The sequence below is a fragment of the Castanea sativa genome, chromosome 8 (genome assembly GCF_040712315.1).
Source record: "Castanea sativa cultivar Marrone di Chiusa Pesio chromosome 8, ASM4071231v1".
Lineage (NCBI taxonomy): Eukaryota > Viridiplantae > Streptophyta > Magnoliopsida > Fagales > Fagaceae > Castanea > Castanea sativa.
Genome location: NC_134020.1, coordinates 1,676,190 through 1,693,730, shown reverse-complemented (window position 1 = coordinate 1,693,730; position 17,541 = coordinate 1,676,190). Strand labels below are relative to the sequence as shown.

At 37.2% G+C, this 17,541-nt stretch overlaps 1 long non-coding RNA gene across 1 annotated transcript; it reads right to left on the bottom strand.

Moving 5' to 3' along the window:
• Window positions 1–1,070: 1,070 nt before the first annotated feature.
• Window positions 1,071–13,102, bottom strand: LOC142606710 (uncharacterized). The gene is made up of 4 exons (XR_012839165.1): window positions 12,735–13,102; window positions 12,576–12,642; window positions 1,488–1,589; window positions 1,071–1,406 (listed from the first exon to the last, which is right to left on the bottom strand). It is a non-coding gene; the product is annotated as an uncharacterized LOC142606710 (long non-coding RNA).
• Window positions 13,103–17,541: the final 4,439 nt, after the last annotated feature.

Sequence of the window (17,541 nt, the reverse complement as noted above, 5' to 3'; positions counted from 1 at the left end):
ATTAAATATAATTAATGGTAACTTTGGACTTGTCAAGAGTTGACAGAAAAACCCAAGGCCCATTGGAGCTAGTGTGTTATTAGTCCCTTTTGGTCCCACTACAAGCCACACACTAAAGCCCAATTGGAAAGGCCCAATAGGCTAGCCCAATTAGATAATCAATTAGTTATAAAGGGAGAAACATATAGAATTTTTTATTAAAGAAATAATAAGAAAGAGACATCATTGTGAAATGGTATGTATGTGTGAGTGAAGCAACTCAATCATTCTCCCTTAGAAACTGATTGAGAGACCACACTTCTTGGGCGTAAAATGGAATTGGAGTGGAGATTAAAAGTGTTCCTAAGTTCTTTTGATCTTTTGTTTTGAATTTCACCACACCAAGGTACACTTTCTTGTTCTTAAATTCTGAAATTTACATAGTGCATGTTATTAATCATGAATGAAATAGATTCTTGTTTGTTGCTTCCACTGTGTGTTTTGTATGAGATACAAAACCAGTTTTTCCAACACCTATCGGCACCCTAAAGTGCCAATCAGCACTCCAAGAGTGTCGATTAGCACCCAGCTCAACCATGGCCCAATTACCCTGTTTTGTTTTTTTTGGGCACTTTACGGGTTCGTTTTGACTCCATTTTTCACTCAAAAAAATTGATTGTACAGTAAAGTTCTCAAAAATTTTCATGGTTGTCAAACTGGGGCATTTAGACAAGCCTTGTCCATTTGTTTTAAAAAAAAAATCACTTTCATTTCTTGTTTCAAAAAAAAAAAAAGGGAAGAGAAAATTAATTAAGTCAAGATTTTCGAAAGTCATGCCTTTATCTCTTAAACTAGGGGCTTTTGGCTATGCCTTATCCCCTTTCTCTGGAACAAGTAAAAATCACTCACCCCTTTTCAAAACAAAACAAAACAAAAAAAAACAAAAAAAAAAAGAGAAAAATTATATTCAAAAATAAAAGGTCATTATGCATAAAGTTTTCAAACTAGAGGCATTCGGCCCTACCTCATTCAGGTGAGTACAAATCACATCAAAGGTGGTCAGAAATGTTTAAATTGTTTACTACAAAACTTTAATCAAGTGAATTCTAAACTTGTCTCATCTAAGTTTCAACAAGATTAAAAGTAATCCAAAGATAAAGAGCTAAGATCATAAATTAATACAAATTGTCTAAGGAATACTTTTTCTCATCTTTACTAGAAAATTAAAATACAGGTTAAGCATCATTTGGACTTCGGGTCCGCCTGCGAGAAGATCTCCTAGACCCACCCCTAGAGGAGCCACCCTCAGTGTCTCCTTCCTGACTTGCATAAAACCGAGATTCTTGTTGCCAGTTCTGAAGTTCAAGATTTTTGATTCCCTCCTCCAAGGATCTTGTGTTGGCATCAGCCATTGCCATTCGGTTGTTCTGAAAAATCAATAAAGACAAGTGTTAAATCCATTATCATGGAAGTTCAAGTAGAAGCATTAAGGAAGGATCATCTTTTACCGAATTCATTTCATTGAGCGCATATTGAGAAGATTGAGTGCGTGCCACAAGCTACAAACCTCCAATCATTTGCATGCTTTCTTCCACAAGATCAAGGCCAACCTGAAGCATAAATCCACAAGTTCATAATTAACTTAGTGAGCAAACATAAGGACAGAAGACTAAAGGATTCAAGAATATACTCGGTCATTTTAGGGGACATTGGGGGTATACTCTGGCCTGTCTAGATTCATAAAGTTGTATGACCCATCAGGGTTCATTACTTTGTATTGCCATGCGAAAAAATGAGAATATGACTTTATGAAAGAACTAGAAGAGCTGTCAGCATGGCTAGGAGGACTCTCCTCCTCTTCAGAGGATGAAGCCTAAAAGTGCAACATGTAGATATTCTCACAAAAAGTTAGAAAAAAGAAGATAAAAGATGAGGATGCAAGACATTGTGCAAATTGAATGTAGAAAGAAAGAAAGCTACCAAGGTTACAGGAATGCCAGCTAAATAACCATGCAATTTAGTCTAGACAAATTCGAGATAGTCTCCTGGTGTCTCTGAAACAACATGGCCGACTCAAGCCCAAGCAATTTCTTCATTAGCTAAGAGGTTTGCCAACTGGATAGAGGGATAAGGATCAACAAGAATAGTCTCAAGAGGGTACACATGTCAAACTTGAGCCAACACCCAGTCACCAAGATATGAATATCTTCCATGGCCACACTCAAATAGTACTTGACGACCATTCGGCTCTTGAGCCCATTCACACTCAACATGCTCCTCACATCCAAGCCAAGGATTCAAAGACATCTTAAAATCACAAAGAACATAGAATGAAAGGAAGCCAACCCACACAGTACCCAAAAAAAACACACACACACACACACACACATACGCACACACAAAAACCCTTAACCAAACACAAAACCCCTAAAAAAAACTCACATCAACGGCAGTTAAGTTATCAATCACCATATTCCAAGCCTGCAAAGAACACTTAGGAGTGTTGACAAACAATACCTAGGTAGCCAACGAAGAAACCTTGGATACATGTCACCAACATCTTTTAAAACTTGAGGACCAACCCAAAAATATTCATACATCCAAACCTAAAAAAATTCAACACATATCATCAACAGCATGATAACACAAATAACCTTCCTAAACACATATAACCAAGAATTCAAAACATCACCTACCAAACAAATGGTGCACCTCCTAAGCTTGAGAGGCTACGTCGAGAAAGATGAGTCATGCAGTGCAAAAGGGTTGCATAAGCCATGCCACCCCAATCATAATTTTTGATTTGGCCAATATCCCTCAGACTCCACAAATAGCGCAAGTTCATAGTACTACCTAAGTCTGGACATAAGAGAGTGCCAATGAAGAGAAGCATGAACATGTGAGTGCTAGTTGCTACAATCTTACAACTGTCAATATTTGAGTACAGCCACATCAAGGGTACATTTTTACTCCTGACTTTTGGAGGCATCACACCCAAAAGACCTCTAATTTCTACTGAGGTGATGGAATCATTAACTTTAATTCTTTCACCACCCAAGTTTAAGCTAATAATGGCTAAGAAGTCATAGGGTGTCAACATCACCTCACCAATACCTGGAAAATGAAAGTGTAAGTAGTGTCCTAGAAACACTCTAACAAAGCAAGGAGTAATTGGAGGTCCTAATACTTATTGGTATCATGATCCAATAGAGCTCGGAAAAAGGTTTGGAAGCCGGCTTCATTAATGATATTCTTAATGTCTGGGGACAATAATTCCCACTTGCAGTTCAACATCTGGAGAATACCTCGACACTTGGGGTTCTGCAAACCAAAGTTTAGCCAATTAGAAATGTGTTCACAAAACGCCATGTCCCAAAATACTCATTCCAAAATCCCAACAAATAAAACAATGGCCCTAAAAATTTTAGTCAAACCCCAAAGGCCATTCCATAAATTCAAATCCAATGACATCCCAACAATAGCCCCTATCAACCCAAAAATCTTTCATCTTCATAAGATCATTCAACAATGGCTCAAGCATATGCACAAAAAAAACCCATGCCAAAAAATCCCAGGTCTAACAAAAAAAAAAAAATTCATGCCCAACAAAAAAATCCCATGCCAAAAAAATTTTCATGTCCAACAAAAAATTCCATGCCCAACACAAAAATTCCATTTGGCTCTCATTGCTAATGTGTCTCTTTGCATGCTTTCTTTCTACTTGTCTCTTTGCTTTTTTGGTAGCTTATTTCCTTTTTCATTGCATGTACACGCTTGGAGTGAGGGTGCGACTTCCTAGGCACGAGCAAAAAGGGTCAGGATGCAAGTAAGAAGACATAGGCCCAAAAAGGGTAATGTTTAGCAGATTAGGAGGTTTAGCCTCCCCTTGTGGTTATCTCTCTCTCTCTCTCTCTCTCTCTCTCTCTCTCTCTCTTAGCCTCTTCTTTAGAGCCTTGTTTTAGGGTTCTCATCCATGTACCCAACTTTAGGCCGCATTCCTAGGGTATGGCATATGTTTGTTTTACGTTTCTTGTACTTGTTTGGCCATACCCTTTGGATGTAGGCATGTATCATTTATCTTTCCTGCACTTTGCTTGGGCCACCCTTGGAACATTGGCAATGTCTACTTTACTTTCCTGCTGTGTGATAGCATTGTACATGATTTATGTATATCTATACATGTTTCTATGTTGATGATCGTACACTTTGTATGACAAACTCTCGTGGCTAAGAAAGTGACCCTGTCTAGTCATGAGTGGTCTTGACCTTGTAGTGTGAGTATGTGCTTAAGGCAATTGTTGTAGGTGCATATTCATGCTCAAGGCAATTGTTGTGTGATTGAATCGATCCATTTCACCTAAGTGACACTATGCGACACACATCAAAATGCTTGATGCTTTGAGGGGCTCCAGCTCGTCTTAGCATGAGCACGTTGGCACGCACTGTATACACAGGCATGAAACCTTGCCAGTGCGCCAAAGCACACCAAACTTTGCAGGATTTTCACTGTGAAGATGGGGCACCCCCGTTGCCATATTCTCACAGTGAAAACATGGTGAGAATAGTGTTTTGTGCACCATGACGCACCTGAGGCAAAGCGCTACTGGATTTCCGCCACAAAAATAGGGCGGAATGCTAATGGATTTTCATTGTAGAATTTTGGCAACAATTCCAAACACACTAGGGAAGCATCTATCAAGACCACACCTTTTCCAAAACCAAACCTCAAAGCCCAATTTAATTGCCAATGTCCCTAAATGAAGATTTTACTAAAACAAAGAACTGTCTACGGACAGGCGTTGTGGGGTGTCTAACTCCTTCCCCACATGTAACTAGGCTTCCGAACTCAAGAATCAAGATTTTTTATCCATCCATACTAGATTAGGAAAAACAGCTTTTTTCATAGCCTAGGATCGGTAATAAAATCAAATAGAGTTATGTGACCAATCACACCTTAGAAAAAACCCAATGATTAGTGGCGACTTTACTTACCTTTGGTAACTTCATTAAAATTGACTCATTTCTAGTCATACACTAGAGGTCTACCCTTTTTCACAGTAGCCAAGCTCCCAGGCCCGTACACCACAAGCCCACACACACCTCCTAAGAGAAGGCACACACACAAGCATTGCCGTGATGGGCGGTCGACCGCCACGAGGCATCGACAGTTTACTTATGGAATTGCTCATTCGAAGGCTCGTGATAGAGACATAGAAGGTTGTTTTTGTGTTTTTTATAGATCAAGGAAGGATGAGTGGGAGATGAAGAGAAATATCCATTGTATCTCAACTTAGATAATAAATTTAATTATGAGTAAAAAACTTTTAAAATCACAAAAATAAAAAAGAAAAAAGAAAGAAATTTAGTAGAGAAATAAGTGAAATTCAAAAAGGCATAAATTGGTTTAGAGTAAAAAATGAAGTCATAAATTTTGTTCAAAATGATTATATTCATCAATCAGTTTTCAATCCCACTTTTATTTTATATATATATATATATACCCATTTTTATTATGATTCTCTATTCACACATGATACATATACAATTTAATCAATTCATTGTAGTATGATTGGAGAAATTGTAAAAAAAAAAATTAATTAATTTCATAAAAATTATACGTAAAAATTTAATTTAATTGTATATGTATCATGTGTGAATAGAGAATCATAATAAAAAAAAAAGGGGTATATATATATATATATATATATATATATATATATATAGAGAGAGAGAGAGAGAGAGAGAGAGAGAGGGAGAGAGAGAGAGAGATGATTTAGAAGAAAACGAATGGAATTTTTTTTTTAAGAAAAGAAATTGAAATGATTTAGTAGTAAATGAATATTCATTTTGAAGTTTTAATTAAAAATAGATTACACGTCATGATAATATATGTGAAAAAAATGAACATGTGTTATCGTTTTGTGCATTCTACAATTTGGGATCCAACTTTTATAATATATTATAGATAAATAGATAGGTGAACTATTTTGTCACAATATCAAAGGATTAAGGACTAAATTGATTTATTTGAAATGTTAGGTACCATTTTTTAAAAATATGGGACTAAAATTAGGAACGAAAATAGAAATTAAACATTTTTTTAATATAATGTTAAAGAATTGCATGTATGATAGACAGGATACTAATAAAAAACATTAAAAAAAACTAATGCGACTTGCCTAACTCTAATGGCAAATAAACAAAGTGAAAAACTAATATATTTACTGGTGCGTTTGGCTCTAAATTAAAAGGTCAGCTTATTTTACTATTCAGCTTATTTTTTGTACTATTCATGGGCTTCACTGTACTTTTTGGTACTATTCATAGGTCTCACTATACTATTTCAGCTAACTTTTACTTTTATCTACAGTTCTTGTATGTCTTGCATAATGGGCTTCACTGAACTAGTCTGTACACAAGACAGAAACTCCAAAAATAAACGCAATATGGCTCTATAATCGTTAGCTCATGGCAGAATCAGCATATAGATATTAATAAGTATCTTATAAATATATTCTATAGCACATAGGCATAAGGAAAATACTCCGCTACAGAACAGGACTCAGTTAAAAATATATCGGCCTCATTCCCATAGTCCTATTACTTGAGAACAGCACAAAACTATGGAATTTGGAACTTGAAACAATCTTGACCATGTCGGAGTGGGTATTAACAAGCCCAAAGAAGAGTGTTTTCTTCAAGAGAGAGGGAGTACTTTAGTGGTGCATGCCTAGTAACTCTAGTAAGGATATCCTCCTACTATTCTCCCTAGTATACTCACTACTACACTAATTCTTTTGCTACTCTTGTTGTTGTGTTGATGATCTTTTGTGGGTGAGTTCTATCCCTATTTATACACAAATGTTTTGGACTTCCCCCTCCCCCCCCACCCCCCTTTTTCCTTAGCTCTGTCTAAGCTTTGGTGGTATTTTAATTCATAGCCGCCCCTTTTTCTCACTGACTTTAGTTTCTTTCCATATACAGTAAATACTCTAATTTCAACACGAACTCTCAAATCACAGAAGCCATTATTTTCTGATGAGGATTCCTATGAGGTTAATTGATGGAAATTGATTATCCTATTTAACCAAGATTCAATCCTAAGATTTCCTAAGCATGCACCTTATGGCCCAGTGTTGCTCATCCTTTCAGTCAAAACACTTCCCAACAAAGTCTTTTTCTAAAGGAACCATGGTAAAATACCAAAAATCAAAGACTCCCTCCCCTCCACCAAGCCACAAATCTTGAGCTTCAATCAATAGTAGGTCCTCCTCTCCCTCTGAGTTTAGGATATGGCAGAGCAAGACCCAACCTCTTCTCCACACTCCCTGATATCCAAAATTTAGGGCCCAATCTTGTGAATCTTTAGCTTGAAGTATGTTTTGGTGAAAAAGACAGGCAGAAAACTGTAAGTATGCGCATGCATACTTGTATGGAAAACTTTTCAACATAAAATCATATAAAGTGAATCTGACATCAGTTAGGAGCTGCCCTACACCTCTCTATGATCACTATAAAAGGCCCCAAAGGCTTTATTACCTAAACACACCAAATTCATGAGAAAATATTGAATCAAAGAGGGAGTTTTTATTCTAAAACATCCTCGATTAAGTTAAAGTTTTGCTTGATTGGGACCTACTTTGGTCTTGACTTTTGAGTTTTAAGCTTACTAATCTTCTTGGTTTTGTTCTTAATTTGATTGACTAAGGGAAACAGTCAAATCAAAATTCTAAGGAGATTCAATGTTTGATGTAAGGGTTTAAAACTTTTTCTCTTCATTCTTGTTTTTTTTTTTTTCTTTTTGTGTTTTATGTTGGAAAAGTACATGTTTGTATCGCATACAAAACATACGCAACGGAAAATTAACAGATCTACTTCATTCGCAATTGATAACATGCACTATGTAAGTTTCATAATTTAAGAACAAGAGAGTGTACCTTGGTGTGGTGAATTTTAAAAACAAAGATCAGAAGCACTTGGGAACGCTTTTAATCTTCACTCCAATTCCACTAACGCCCAAGAAGTATGGTCTCTCCATCAGTTTTCCAAGGGAGAGTTAGAGAGAGTGACTCACACTCACACATACACCATTTCACAAGAGTGTTGTTACTTCATAAAAATTCTGTATGTTTTTCCCTTTGTATCTAACTGATTATCTAATTGAGTTGGCTTTTTGGGGACCAAATTTTTTAAATAACTATAAAAACCAAACTATATTATTAGTTAGCCAAGGTTTGAAACAAATTTGGTATATAACAAATCGAGTCCTTTGGACTCGATTTTGGAATGCTAAATCGAGTACACCGAACTCGATTTCAACCTCATTCGTAGCTGATGTGGATACCTGGTCCACGTCAGCATAGAAATCGAGTCCTGTGGACTCGAGTTCTGTGAAGTAGAAAACAAGTCCTACGGACTCGATTTCGTACCACCTAAACCGAGAAATCAAAACGCTGAGGAAGAAAACGCTGAAGAACCAGAGGTTTTCACCCAGGCAAAAACCCAAAGATCAAAACGCCGAAAAAGAAATCCAAAGATCAAAACCCAGAGATCAAAACACCGAAGCAAAACCTAGAGATCAAAACGCCAAAACAAAATGCAGAGATCAACAACCAGAGATAAACAACGAAGAAGAAAGAAGCAACGATGCAAATCGGATCGGGCGCCGAATCAATCGATGGAAATCGGATCGAGCGTGTGGTTTCTCGCCGCCGCCACTCCAGTGGAGGAGAAGAACATGTACCCAGCAACCCAGGTGCCGATTCTGACCAAACCCAAGTGGCGAAAACTTCAGGCGATGGAAATCGGATCGTGGTTTCTCGCCGCCGCTCCAGAATGCGTTGATTTGTTTTGGGTTTTGTATTTGGTTTTGTTCATGGGTTTTGGGTTTGGGATTTTTAGAAATGGGTTTGGATTTTGAGAAATGGGTTTGGGATTATGAGAAAAATGGGTTTGGGATTTTTGGAGGCTTGGCAAAAGGGAAGAAGATGTGAACAAGACCTGAAATGGAGAAAGAAGGGAAGAAGAGAACGGGACCTGGAATGGAGAAAAAAAAAAGAAAAAAAAACGAAGGGAGAAGATGATGAACAAAATGAAATCGAGTCCTGAGGACTCGAGTTCTATGTCTATGTGGACCACCTTTCCACATCAGCTACGAACGATGTTGAAATCGACTTCAAAGCAGTCGATTTAGCATTCAAAAATTGAGTCCAAAGGACTCGATTTGTTATATACCAAATTAGTTTTAAACCTTGGCTAACTAATAATATAGTTTGGTTTTTATAGTTATTTAAAAAAAAATTTCTCCCTTTTGAGCCTTTCCAATTGGGCTTAAGTGTGTGGCTTGGAATGGGACCAAAAGGGACTAATAAGACACTAGCTCCAATGGGCCTTGGGCTTTTCTGTCAACTCTTGACAAGTCCAAAATTACCATTAACTATATTTAATATCACTATATAAATATAGTTGCACTCTAGGCCTTATTTGTAAATTATATATCAAGACTTTATTGTACATGCAACCCTTTCATAAAATATTCGTAATAATATAAAGTCATGAATATAGACTGCCACTTTGTAGATTACTACATCTTAATTCCTTAAGCACCCGGTTTAATCCTTTAAGTTATTCATCATATATTTATGAAATTCAATCTCATAAATATATACTTTAGTAACTCCTTACTAAAGTGGTTAGGCCTAACACTTTGAATAACAAAACCCATTAAACTTATCTCAAGGGAATATTTTGTATCTCCGTTAAGAGACTTTGAATTCCGTCTTGAGAATATATGTTCCATCAACACTAAATGTGATTGTCCAATATACTGAGATTTTGATCGTGACTTTAGACCTCACTCCTGATATATCAAAGCAATCTACACCTCATGATCAGGTCCATTATCCTTTCAGGATTAAAAGTTCATGTAAATAGAAGTTGTGAGTTTATTATTCATTTGACAATCGTTAAGAGAATAATAAATCTCACAGTGATCCAGTTCAATATGTCTTAACTCTTAAAACATATCAACATACCAACTAGAAATCTCCATTTCCATGATCAAGACAAATCATCTTAGTTGATATCTTATAGTCTTCGCAGATGAAATGTCCAATTTCATCACTGACTACGAACTAAAATTTTGAGTTTACAAAGAACTTGTGATTTATATCTTCTATAACTAAATCACATACTATGCATCTCATGGACTATATGATAATGTCACAATATTCATGTTACCATTATTTTTAAATAATAATAAAACAACTTTATTAATCACAGCATAATGTCATACATAGCATCATACAATAGAATTTAAGGGCACACATCCTAACATTTTATTGCTTTAAAACATCTGTTGTTAGTTTAAGTTACATAGTCTTCATATTATAAGCATGATAGGTTATTAGATTTTCTGCTTTGATCATCTATTCTTTGTTGTTTCTAGGTCTGCATTTCTGGGTGTGCATGCGTGCGCATGCTTGCACACGCATACTCGTAGCATGCGTACACATGCACATGGGATGCACATGCATACCCTGTGTATGTGCATGCATACTCGTACCCAGAAACCTAGATTTAGGGTTTTTAATGTTTCATCTATTTTATTAGTTTTAATAACTTGTTTAGCTCCTATTTGACTTAGCTTTACATGCTTAGACCATACGATCAGTACGATAACATGCTTTGCTTGCTTTTTATTGTTTTATTAAAATTTGGTTTATATGTCTTGGATGAAAAATATGGACATGCACATGTACAAGAACATGCATCAATGCATAGATGTTGTGATACAGTAATGTAAGTAAGGTAAGTCATGCATAATCACGTGGACATGCATTGATATGATTGCCTAACATGATTATGAGTTGGTGGTATAAAATGATGAGCATGCTTGTTTAGCTGCTATGATGCCATGATCGTTTACTTGTCTCATGCTATGTTACTACTTTGGCATGCTTACTACCCTTGGATAAATGAATGAAAATGCCATGATAGATGAAAGCTAGATTCTTGGGATGATATGCAATGTTGCATGTTTAGATGCTTGTTAGTGTGTATGAGTTTAGAATAACCTATTAGAAGATCCTTTGATGGGATTAGGATTTGCAACACAATGAGGCAAACCTACGGGTCGAGTGGGGTTAGGTGCCTAAAACCTTCCCATCCCCATACCTAAACTCTGGACACGTGCTCTGGTAAAGATCAGTCATTCCAAAAGCACGCTACATATATGGTTCCTAGATCTAATCTAGGTGGCGACTCTATTTTCACCTTCTACCCGGTCCACCCTAGGCCAAGACATACTTCCCACGAGGAAATCACTCATTCACGGGCCTTATAAGATATTGCTTCTCTCTTTTGCAATGGACCCTTTCACTTGGTAACTATACTATTACTGATTGCCTCATCCTAAGGGATTTTACAGCAGGTCCTTTTTCTCCTACTCTTCTTGGACTTCCTCGACGATTTCATTCTTTGGTTCAATAACGCTAAAAAATAGGCATCAATAAAGATGATGTTGTAACTTTCAAATTTAGTAGGAAAAAAAAAAACCAAACTCATATCAAATTGAAAGATATGTTTGAGAGAGAGAGAGAGAGAGAGAGAGAGAGAGAGAGAGAGGCAAAATGGTATATTTTAGTCACCATTCCGCTCTCTTTTCTCCATTTCTTTCTCCACCTTTTCATCTAAGCATATTGGATCTTGTTAGAACATAAATACTACATATTCTAACTAAAAGTTTAGGCTAACATGCAAATTATTCCCTCTAAATTTAATTAAAATCCGTTTCAGGTCTTTAATTTTACTTTTATTTAATTGAGTCATTTAAGTTTTAAATTTATTAAATACAAGCATTTCGTCAAGTTCCGTTAAAAATTGCCGTCAAGTATGCTATTAACTAATGAAAAAAACTCATAAAAAAACTAATGAAAAAGAGTTTTTGAAAAAAAAAATTGACATAAAAAATCTATAAAATATTTTTATTAATTATTTGAAATATATTTTTAATGGTAATTTTTTTACAAAATTTGAATGAATAACTAAATTAAATAATCTAGTTGCTAACCCGAGCGATGCACGGGATTCTTTAAAAAGAATATAAAAAATAAAAAACAATATTGCAATTATCATTTGCTGGACTAAATCAAAATGTCTCAAGACTCACTAATCAAATAATACAATTAAATGGAGAAGACCCAAACATAACATAAAATCTTCACTAATTCAAATATTAAACATTGTCAAACCTAGTACACAATATGCTTGTGCCCAATAAAAGAAATCTTGTATATTAGCTCCATAAAAATACATACATGCCGAAAAGATTAAACAAATAAACGAATTGCAATAATGATCACAATCTTATTTTCATAATTAATAAATAGAATATAGTTACTAATGTCAAATTCTTTTGCTATGACTCAAAAAGAGTAGAGAAAGAACATAATACAACAAATCGGCATTATATAGAAGAGTACATATATTTATTTAACATAAAACATTGAGTTCTATAAATAGTTATTTAGAATAGAGAAAGCAAAAATTTGACCTCACACCACGTGGAGAGAGAAAGTGAGTAAGGAAGCTTTTACCAATTTGAATCAAAAGAGGACGTCCATGGCATCTTGATTTTACTCCTTCAATCCCAATTCTGCAAAGCTTACAAAAACCCAATAGGAAATCGATTGTCAATTGAACCGAAGGTGAAACAAAGAGAAAACAAATCTCTCCATCTAATTTTAATCGCTTACCATCATTAGGAGCGGAGACAAAGGAGAAGGTGCACTAAAGGCGAAGCATAGAGATTGGGGAGAGAAACGGATAAGAAGCTGTGGTTTTCCTTCTTCTTTTTTTCTTTTTTGATAGGAAGGGGCTATGGTTTTTGATTTGGGGGTTTCCTACGTATTAGTGTTATCATGGGAAATTTTAGCATAACTCCAAAATAAGTTTTAATAAACCATCTCTGTTAACTGATTTTTTTTTAACCAAAAAAGGCCAAGAATTGTTGAAATAAACAGAGTATTTACAGGAAGATTTATAAACAGTAAACAGATGCAGGACATGACTAATCTAATCCTGAACAAAAATTAAAGCATGATGGCATTAAAGTTAGATAAGTTTGACCTGTATAAAGAAAACAGGAATCTTCACATTCCCAACCACATCTCTTGTGCTAAGATAACGTAGATATTGCTTTTTCAAAATCATGAACAGACTTTGCCAATAAAGCCTTCTCGACATTAAACCTTTTTGCTTTGCCTTGAAATAGTTCTTAGAAGTTAAGTAGACATTAAACATAAGTTATTCCCAATTAAAAAATTAAGCATAAGTTATTACACTTAAATGGTGGCCAACACAATTCAAAGCATACCACATCAATGATTATGTTTGTTCAACATTAAAACGATGCTAGAATTGAGCGGCATAAAGCATTTGAACCAAAATAGACAGACGATCTTAGAATATCTATCAGTCCACCAGTGAACTTCTGACCAATGGCCATGTGATAAGGAAAGGACCTTGTAGCCTCCTCTAAGTCAAATGGATTGTCTATGCACATGGCAGCTGTAAGCAATGTATTCTCTCCAGCTTCTGCCCAGTACTTTGTCAACATGTTTGCACCATATTCCCAACCAATAGCCATCAATGTAATCCATGGCCTTGCCTTATTGATGAACTGTATAGCTGTGTAGATATCATCGTTGTTAGCAGCTGTAAATAACCTGCAGAAAATAGAACAGTAAAGAAGCTCCTACTATTAGCACATTCAAAGAAACCTATATTAGACGATTCTCCTATCCATGAACCTGAGCATGAGAGTGATTAAAATTTACCATGAAAACAACTACTTTGAAGTAAAAGCAGCAAGGTTTCCTCCCATGCCCACACCACTGAATTTTAAAAATATATATTAAAAAATGCTCAATCCTAATTCACCCCACACATCCGGAATGCAATCCCTCATTACTAGATGTGGTGAAATGAAAAAATACGTAAAGTATATGCAATGGTAAGAACATGGAAACACATACTTACAAAGATGCCCTTAAATCAATGTCATAGTAGTGAAGCTAAAATTTTCTTAATAGTGACTTATGAACAATTATGAAGCATATATAAATCATTAAACAAACTTTTTTAAAAATCAATTACATAGATAACAAATACTCACAAAGCCTTGGTATTTCCTCAAAATTATCAAAGGAAATAGAAACTCAACCACAAAGCCTTGGCTATTGTTAAGGTACAAAAAGTCACGACATCAACGCCCAAAGTAGCACAGTGAATGCACCCTATGGAAAATAACAATAAAAGAGTCAAAGCTCCCCACAATAGGAAAGGGAGTAAGCCCAAGTCCATTAAATAGGATTTTAAGCCCAAGTCCATTAAAAAAGGATTTTAAGTCCAAGATACAAGGAAGGATAAGGCTTAAGGCCTATCGAACGAAAGGGAGAAAGAAAGGGGGCCCAGCTTATCAAGATCAGAAAACCAAAAGAGCCCAACAGTAAGTATTGAGCCGAGATACCCAGAGGCCGTCAGGGGCTTGGGGTCCTCAGGATGTGCAGAACAGCTGAGCATAAGATTAAGATAGTTCAAGAGGAGTACCAAGAAACATGGGAAACGAAGAGCAAAAGCATCCTTCCCAATCACATGATGATGCAGAAGGGAACCAGAAGGATTGGAAAATAACAACTCATGAACAAGGAAGCTGGTACCTCGGGGAAACCAGAAAGAAGAACTATGAAGGGAAGTAGCTAGGGGGACTTTCAACCTAGCAGGGATAGAATCGGCCCACTTAGGAAAAATGACAAAAAGGAAGGACGGCCAAAAAGCTGAGTCTGGAAAAAGGAAAATAGAGAAGCCTTGGAGGAAGAGAAATTGAAGGTCAACTCCCTAAAAGTCATCTTAGAATGGAAGGTTAGCAAGGGACTTTTGGAGAAAAGGCATCAAAAGAAGAAAATTGTGAGAAATAAGGAATGGGCCAGCCACCAAAGTTGCTGGCACGCTACAGGCTCTGTTACCCAGGGAGCAAAGAGAGGGAACCAGTGGTACCCCGGAGCCCTAAGGTGACGCTATAAAAGGAAGAAGCAGCAACAGTGAAAGACATTCAGCAATAGAGAATCAGAATAGAATCATTGAGAAAATTCTGTTAAAACACTCAAAGAAAGTAGTAAGGAGAAAAGAAATATTGCCCAGTGTACCAAGGCAACCACTTTAGAACATACTCGGATTCATAGGGGTTCAAACTTTGCAAGTCTTAGAGGCTGAGAGGGTCATCTAAGTCTGTAATTTTTTAGTTCATTTGGATCTTGTAACATGTCTTAGTGAACGCTTTGTGGTTCCTCAATTAAAAGCAACGAAATATTCCTCATTGATTTAAGGATCCTTAACTTTCTATTTTCTTCTTTAAGTACTGCTCCTTTACTGTTTTGCTTGTTGTTCAATATATATACATATACAACCCTACTTGTTAGAATATATATATATATATATATATATATATATATATATATATATATGTTTATTGTAGGATCCCCGCTCTGTGCACCACTTGGTTCGTAAAACAGCCCTTTTAGCTGCGGTGAACCAAGCCAAGTTCCTTAACACAACAGCAAGGCACAGGGTCCTCACTTCTATCGCGAGTCTGGACACTTTGTCGATAAAGGACCTTCACATTTTGGCGACTCCACTGGGGACTGGGCAAAAAATAGGGAAGAAGCAGTCCCTTCGCAAAGCATGGCTCCAAGAGCAAGGAACAGCAAAGGTACCAATGTGCCACCTGCGGCATCGGAACCCGTGGGAGAAAACAAAGTAGCCTCCAGACAAAGGTACAAGATACCCCTAGTAGAACAAGAGGTCATATCAGGATAGAGGCACACAGAACAGGAACTAGACCCTGTGGTTCGAATGGCAGAAATGCTGAAATATTTGTAGTAAGAGATTCGCCTCCTCAAAGAAGGCAAGACTCAGGAAATCAGGGATAACGTCCCCCATGTGTTCAACCAGGATAGAGCTCAACCAGAGGTAGGGTCAATAGTAGGAAGGGGAGGCAACCCCCAATATCTAACACTAGCGGATGTCAATGCCCTTTTGGAGCAGGAAAGGGAAAAACTCTCGAGGATCCCTAAGCAATTTTCTCAAGATCCCCCATTCCTGCCAGGACTCCTTGGCAAACTGTATCCTAAAGGATATGAACCCCTAAAGTTCCATCCTTTTGATGGAAGAAATGGGAGTGCTGTGAAACATGTGAGTAGGTTTATTCACACTATGGGCCCTTACGCAGGAGACAGAGAACTGTGCCTAAGAGAGTTTTCTAAGTCCCTAATGGATAGAGCATATACGTGGTACACCACCCTTGAAGCCTGGGTCCATTAAGACCTGGGACGAAATGATGGAGAGGTTTTGCGTAAAATACTACCCAAGCAAGGACAATGTCACTTTCCAAAGCTTTCAGATGGTAAGGCAAAGGCCTGAAGAGGATCCCATTCAGTTCATTAAGAGATTTGAAGATGTTTCTCTGGACTGTTATGGAGACCACGAAGAGAAGGAGCTCATGGAGACGTGCATATCCAACATGCTTTTTGATTACAAGCTCAACCTCGAAAATCTATGTATAACCCAGTTTACGAACCTACTGCAAAGAACTAGAAGGACAGCGCAAACTATGAGAACAAAAAGGGTACCAGTCCCCCAAGCCATGACAGCATCAGTTGGAGAAAAAAGGAAGAGGCCCAAAGGAAAAATGATTGAGGAACCACCTGTGGTCCCATGTACTGCAAAAGAATTGAATCATGTCTTGGAGAAATGGATTGGAGATGGAATTGTCAGGTCGTTTATTGTATCTAGGCCACCAACCGAGGAAGAAAGAAAAAACCCCTTGTTTTGTAGAATTCACAACTATGTCAAGCATTCTACCAAAGATTTTTGGACCCTCCATAGGCTTTTTCACAAGAAGCTTAGGGAGGGAACCCTAGAGCTGACTCAAAAGGAACCTGAGGTGCAAAGAAACCCTATGCCCAACCACAAGGGAAAGGGAGTGGTGGCTGTAGTAATTCACGGGAACCCGAAGAAAGCAGAAGGGTCTGAAGGATCCTCCCATCCAAGCACAGTCAGGACCCTTCAGAAAAACCCCAAGTTTAGATTGCTATTCAACCAGTTAGGATTTGGGCTGGAGGCTAGAAGAGTGGCTACCGAGTCCCTCATGAGTATAGCAACAGATTCAGGAATGGAATGTTTCACGGCAGAATCCCATGCTAGCCGAACCTACTTGGAGACAACCAACGCCATAACCTTCACTAATGAAGACATGGAGGTTAAGCATCCGGACCATCGTAGACCTCTTTATCTGATGGCCACCTTAAACAGAGTTCAAATCAGGAGAGCACGAGTGGATACAGGGGCATCGCTTAATCTCATAGCCCTGAGTACCCTAGAGGCCGTGGGCCTGACTAGCAGGAGAATCCTAGGGGCTCCTATGGAGATAACAGAATTCGGAGGATCAGCGGAATCAACTGAGGGATATGTGCAACTGGCCCTAAGGTAGGCCCAATAGTAGCC